The sequence below is a fragment of the Ammospiza nelsoni genome, chromosome W, assembly GCF_027579445.1.
Source record: "Ammospiza nelsoni isolate bAmmNel1 chromosome W, bAmmNel1.pri, whole genome shotgun sequence".
NCBI lineage: Eukaryota > Metazoa > Chordata > Aves > Passeriformes > Passerellidae > Ammospiza > Ammospiza nelsoni.
Genome location: NC_080668.1, coordinates 12547423 through 12554917, shown reverse-complemented (window position 1 = coordinate 12554917; position 7495 = coordinate 12547423).

Below are 7495 nucleotides of genomic sequence, written 5' to 3'. Positions count from 1 at the left end.
GAGGCCCCCGGTCCCCCCAGGGCAATGGGCTGGAGCTGGAGTACGAGATGGTGCTGACCAACGGGGATTCCTTCTGGATGTGGCACCCCTCGGCTGATGAGTTCAGTGCGGCCATGGCCGGGTGGAAAGGCAGTGCGAGGGAGACTGGTGTGCATCAAAATTGGGGGGTATATTGGGGGTTATGGGGATCTAACGAAGCTTATTGGGGTCTGGAGGGTCTGGAGGGGCTGAAGGGATTGGCGCACATCAGGGTCTGGGGCTGTGCAGGGAGTTATGGTGGTCTGGGGGGCTGCAGGAATTGGAGTGCATTGAGATGGGGATGTATATGAGGGTCTGGAGGACTGTTTAGGGGTTTGGGGGGTTGGAAGGATTGGGGTGCATCAGTATGGGGGATATATTGGAGGTTACTGAGGTTTGAGGAAGCTGAAGGGGTTGGGGTACATGGGCAATGATGGTGGGGCTGCAATGCTGGGGGCATCTGTGGCTACCCTCGTGAGTATTGGCTTCATGGGGTGAACCTCTTCTCACCCTGCCCTCCACCTTCCCCACGCATCCTGGAGACAGACATCACCTTCCTCCTTGTCTTCATCATTATCCTCATGTTATTAATCAGTGAGTGAGTGGGGAGAAATCTGAGTTTCGAGGTGGCCTTGGAGGAGGCAGTGCTTTGAGACATCCTATGCTCACCTCCCCAGTTCTCCCAGACTTGGTGTAGGGATGGCAGCTGCTCCACACCACCTGCAAGATGCTCATGGTGGCTGTCAGCATGGAGTGGGAAGGGGGAGCTTGTGAGGCTATGGGCAGGTTTGTGGGGGCCAGCGGCAGCTGCGGGGACTGGAGAGCATTGGGGTCTGGGGAAGTTATATTGGGATTTGGGGGATCTTTAGAGGCTGGGAGGTGTCAAGGTCCAAGGGGCATATTGAGATTTGATGGGGCTGAGGGTTCTGGGTGGGTTTGGGGGTGCTTTCACAGCAAAGTACCAGGGGTATGGGGGAGCACAGGGGCACTTTGAAGTCATGGGAGGTAATGAGGGGCATGGGGGGGGTACAGGAGGTATGGGGGTGCACAGACCCTCGTGTGGGGGGGTGTGATGAAGGGGGAAGCCCAGCCCTCCCCATACCCCGATGCCAGACGCTCCCCCCACCCCATCAGCTTCCTCATTTTCCTCTTCATGCTCATCCTGCTGGGCAAGTGCTTTTCCATCACAGCTACCATGGAGGGTATGGGGAGGTGGCTGGGGGGCACAGCGACAGCTGTGGGTAACTATGGGGCAGTCAGGGGTCCCTATAGAGTGTTTGGGAGGGTCTGTGGGGTAGTTTTGGGGGTGTCTATGGGGCACCCACAGGGTTGGTTCTTTCAGGGCCCACATCAGACTGGGGAACTCCATCCAGCTCTCCATGTACATGACTCTGTACAGCATCGCCCACATGATCCTGCTTGCCTACAAGGCCCAGGTGAGAATCCTACACCCACCTGTATTCATGCAGTTTAGAGAGGGTTTGTGGGTATTTGGGGGGTGTTTTGGGATGCAGGGGAAGTTCTTTGACAACAGGGAGGTACCTTTTTGAGGGGGTCCGTTCTTTGACTACCATGACGTGCTTTATAATTGTGAAGTTCAGGTGAGACGAATGTGCCTGGCTCTATTTGGGGAATATGGGAGGCATTTGAAGGGGTATGGGGTATTTGGATGGTGTTTGGCTTTGTGGGGTTTATCTTTGAGGGGAGAGGCAGTTTTTTGACCCCAGACGGGTGATGTACCCCTACAATTCACCTGCTGGGCACAGGGTCATTGTGCTACAGTTCAGGACCTTTGGCTGGTTCTGCAATGCCATTGCCATCACTGTCACCATTGTCCTTGAGTACCACTACTTCTACCTGCCCTTCCTGGGGGCTTATGCCCTCTGGTGAGTCCTGGGGGCTACCTGGAGGACACCTGAGGTCTCTCACACAAGAGTCTTTCAAGGGGGTCTCATGAGGGTCTCACAGGGGTGTCACAAGGGTCACTCTTATAGAAGTCTCACAGTGGTCTCACAGGCAGAAAACTCTTCAATGAAAAACGCCACTCAGTTTCCACTGGGCAAGTCCTCAGGCAGAATTGAAGGGCTGATGTTACTTCTGACCCTCTGGAAGGGACCTCCAGGTCATATTTACAAAAAGTGAGCAACGAGTACCATGATCAGAGCCAGAGGGGCCCTGGCTCCAGCCAGGTGTGGGAAAAGGACAGTGGGGTCTGTTGGACTGTGTGGATCCATGGCCTGGCACAGCAGAGCCACAGGATCACAAGGCTTTAGTTGACACAGGTGCACAATGTACCCTGATGCTGAGACAGAGTGGAAATTTTCCATAGTAGAAATCCATTTTGGATTTAGGTAAAATATACATCTTTGAATTAAGTCTGTAACTTGCAAACATAGCTGTTTGGTCTGACTGCATGTTTGAGCAAAAAAACCTATGCTCGAAGAAACTGCTTCAGCTGAAGGACAGAGATAAGACAGGGGCCCCATGAACTAAGGCAGGAGCATATTCATGTGGACCAAGTCGTACAAACTTTCGCCACATCACAGACGTGCATGGTACTAAGTCTGGGTTCCTAGTTGTTACATCATCTGAGAAGATAATCTCTGCCACTGCCATTTCTCTCAGGTGTTGGGACCCTTGCTCTATGGTCTTCCACTGAGTTTGCTGCATATAAAGATGGTCTGCACACAGGTATCTTTCTGCTACACTTCTTAGGACCCATTCCCAGAGACTGTGAGAGTTAGCCCCCCTGATCATTCCTTGGTCTATGACAGGATCCTGTGACAGGGATCCCAAATGCCTCGCTTCAGTGCCATCCAGAATTGTAGCCTCGCCTGCAGCGTCCCAGAGACGGACCAGCCAACTAATTATGGATTCATCAGACCTTCGAGTGTAATCCTTCCGTAGGCCACGAAGGTCCTTCAGGGAAAAGGACTCAATATTTGCATCTGATCTTGCACCTGCTGCTTTGACTCCTGATTTTATGTCAGGAGGCACTGAGGTTCCTTCCCCTTCATCATCATCATCATCATCATCGTCCACTGGTCGATTGGTCTTGTCCGTGCATTTCCCACTTCTAGTGCTGGTAGCAACAGCCATGGGTTTAGATGCTGGCTTCGAGCCTGGAGTGTTAGCTGCAGCCTGAGTCACCGGGACAGTTGCTGATTTATCTCCCTGCCCCCCTGCCTCTGTCTGCTGCCCAACAGTATCTAACAGTGTGCGAAAAGCATACGCCAGGGCCCAGCTCACTGCAATGACCTTCCTCTCCTTAGGCTCATCCTGGTACTTCTCTTTCAGATATTTCCCCACCTCAGCTGGGTTCTGAATTTGTTCATGGGGAAAATCCCAGACTATAGGGTCAGAGAATTCCTTCAGGATTTGGCCCATATCCTCCCATTTCCCACACCACTTAGGATTTTCCACACCGGGGTCTACTCCTGAGTCAGGGGTCTCATCAGCCCGTCTAGAAATCTCAGCCCTCATTCTAGAGAAGCAGCAGGCTGTATAGAGGAAGGTTACCAGATTGAATACCAGGAAGATGGTTTCTTTAACATTGAGGGGAAACTGAACATCCTTCACTAGTGATGCAACTGATTCATAGGAGAAGGAGGAAAGCAGGGGCTGAAAAACCTCATTCCCTCCTGCTCCTCCTGCAACAAACTGGATGCATAACCATAGCCATGAACCATTCATACCTGGAGCTGACCCTAGCATGTTTATAAACTTCTTGCACATTATTGCCACCAAGCCCAGCAGGATAGCTACTCTGGTCACTGCCCCTCTGATGTAAAAACTACGTATTAGGGGCAATACTAAAGCTATTTCTGGATGAGAAAATAAACCTAGGGACCAGAGAGGTATTAAAATCTCAAAAAACCCTAGAGACCAGAAATGCATGCAAACCTTCACCCCAATAGACATTATGAATTCAAAAAGCATGGTTATTAGCTGATTTAAATGAACACAGAGGAATAGCAACCAAAATGCAGTCAAAACAGGGTTTTTCCACTCTCTCTCGATCCCCACGTTTGGACACCAATGTTTTGTCCTGGTTTAGGGCAAATTTGTTAAAGAATCTGCAAAGCAGGGCCCCTCCAGAAAGCAAACCCACACGGCCCCTCCCCCCCCAACTGGTTCGGGAAGAATTCCTCGGAGAGAAGTGGAAAGAACCTGTTTATTTAACAGGCACAGCACCCCCCAGCACACAAAATGAACAATACCAGATGACACCGCTCTGAGAAAGATGACAAAATCGGAAAGTTTCTTTCGGGGGTGGTTGCTCTGTTCTCAGTCCCTCTGGCGCTGGGGCAGCTGCTGCAGCCAAACGGTGCAAACCCTCGCTGTTCCCAGGTCCCAGTCCGGAGCAGGTTCGAGATGGTCACAGAAACAGGAGAGGAGAAACAGTCCAGGAAGGAATTTGGACTGTTTAGCTAGAACTAGCTAATAAGCAGACGCCAAAGCAGTGCAGAAGCGAGAGCAGAAAATGGAGCAAGCAAAGCAGCAAGCTGAAAGCAAGAAGTGAAAAAACAGCCATATGTACTGCTCGTCTCTGTGTCCCTGATAAGAGAAACCCAAACAAAACTTCCACTCTTCAGAGCCGGTCTTAAAGGCACAGAACAGATGAATGGGGATACAAGCATCATAACGTCACCCCAGGACACATGCCTTGGTGATTTTGGGGAAAAGAAGCATCTCACCACCCGTTCTGCCATTGTACTGGCAGAGGGGTGCAGGCCTGTGGGAATGCAGAGCCTGCCTCGTGGGTTTGGCCTGGGCTGTTGGGCTCAGGTTCCTGGGCCAGGGCGACTTCCCGGCCTCCTGATGGATTTGGGGGTTTTGCTTTCCCCTACCGGTCCTGGCCCGCGTTTTGTGGGCCAGCTTTGGGGTTCCTGGTCCGTCCATGGGCCAGGGCCCCCCAGGGCCTTTCTCTGGCTCTGCTCTGCTGCTCTTTTCAATCACAAAAAAAAAAAAAAAAAAAAAAAAAAATTAAAATTAAATAAAAAAGAATTGAAATAGCTGGCAGCAGCTCTGAAGCATTGAAGGGCCAAAAACTTGGCTTCAGCCCAAAAGTGTTCAATAAAGGGCTGTGGCAAGACATTCCAGAAGTTGTTTGAAATTGTTTGAAATTGTTTGATGACTGTCAATGGATTTTTTGATAACTATTGATGGACTTTTCTGCAGCAAGCCTGTTTCAGGACCAAAAAAGACTTTCAGATATGTCAAAAAGGAACATCTTCAGTCCATGGACTGTTCCTGAAACTCAGCTGCTTGGACTTGGACTTTCTTTGCATTGTTTTTTGCATTTTCTTATATTGTAAGATTGTTTTAGTGATTTGATAGAATTGTATGTTCTACAGGTGAAGAAATTCCCTGTTCATTCCACACCAGGACTTGAGCGAGAATTTGATTGGCAACAGATAACCTGTCAAGTGTTTGTCCTTTCCTCTGCATGTGCCCAGCAGAGAAAATTACAAACACTTTTCTTTTTAATTAAACTAAATTAAAAAGCTGACATGTCACAGACATCTTTTCATTAAAATCCTTTCTTTAGGATTTTTCCCCTTTCTGAGAAGCTGTGGCCTCAGCAACAAAATGTAAACAATGGTTATCTGCTGCTGTGGAATGCAACAGGTGCACCTGTGATTGGTCTTCTGTGGATATTTGGATTTACTGACCACTCACGGCAGAGCTGTTCTTGCTTTCTGCCTGGACACAGAACTTTGTTATTCATTCCTTTTCTATTCTTAGCTTAGCTAGCTTCTGAGAACTTTTCTCTCTATTCCTTTTAGTATAGTCATAATGTAATATATATCATAAAATAATAAATCAAGCCTTCTGAACATGAGGTCAACATTCTCATCTCTCTCTTCACCCTGAAAAACCCTTGCAAGCCCTGTAACAGGACTGAATAAGGAAAAAGGACAGTGCCACTGGGAGTTCATGACCCGGCAGCCACATGCTTGTCTACAAAATGGCTGATCTGCCTTTTATGCCCCTGCGGGGGTTGCATCATGCAGCCTTGGCCCCACCTAAAGTCTGTCAGTCAACTCTTCTTTGCCATTCATTGATGGAGGCTTCTTTCCTGCAACTTGATTGGAGGTCAGGTGTTGTCATGCCGCACCCCCCAGCAACAAATTTTTCCCATTCCCAACTGCCCCATGCAAGGGGCACATGTACACGCCTTCTTTCTACATGTCCTGGACAACCCATGCTGTCTGGTGGCAACAATACGGGGAGAGAGGAGGGAAAGGGGACTATGGGGAGAACAGAGGACATCTAAATAACAAGCCACGATAACATAACTGTACATCAGTAAAGGTTCTCTTAACATACACACAATATTCATCCCTTAATTGCAAGAGCAAATCATCCCATTACTCATCTATAACACCACCCCTGGTGTGCTTGCCTCTGCTATTTCCAGCCCACTGCTCCTAGGCTACTGCTTCAGTCCAGCTCGCCATCCAGAGTGGCACTGAGACTGGCTGCTCCCTGTGAGTTTTGCAAGGGGAGCCATCTCCCCTCTACCCCATCACCCAAGCCGCCATTGCCAGTGGAGAGGCTGCTGCACTCACCATACTGCGTCCCCTGCAGTGCGAAAGAATCATCGCACCTGCCCTGCCTGGCTGGGACCCAACAGTGCTCTCTGCCAGCTGTGGTCATAACTACACCAAAGGGGAAGTTGCTTGATGGCCGAGAGAAGGCTGTTATTCTGTTTCTGGTTTTGTTTGTTGTTGATGCTGTTGTTTGTTTGCTTTGTTATATAGATATTCTAGCAAAGAACTGCTATTCCTTTTCCCATATCTTTGCCTGAAAGCCCCGTATTTCAAAGTTATAATAATTTGGAGAGAAGGGGGTCATATTTTCCATTCCAGAAAGGTTCCTACCTTCCTGGGCATACACCTGTCTCTTAAACCAGGACAGAAGGGGAATGTGGTCTTAAAGTTAGTGATAGATTTTGGCAGATCACAGAATGTAACCTCTACAACAGCTTGTTAACCAACACGCACCTCTGTAGAAAATTCAGTTCTGTGGGGAGCTTTAGTCAGCAATTTGACAAAAATTTTTGAACACATGTGGGAAGGAAATGGCATCCATGCCAATTGGACAGACATGGAAGGAGAATATTCCTTACCATGGACACATAAGAACAATACTGTTGAGAATTTCAATATCTCAAAACCAGACCTGGAAATAACCTCAGGAAATATTTCTCAGCTGACAGATTGGGGATGTCAAATACCAGAAATATGGAATAGCCCTCAAAGAGGACAATGGGACTATATCCAGCCATGTTGAGGCACTGGTTATTGATGTTTGTTTTACGTTGGGCCCTTCTGGGGGCTCCCTGGGTGGGGGAAACCCTCCTGTAGCAGTTCTGTGCCAGGAAAAAGGAGACGCACAGGACTTTTTTGGTCTTCAGATTCTTGTTTATTGTTATCTAAAGTTTTGCACGCTGTCCACACCAGGCTCAGCG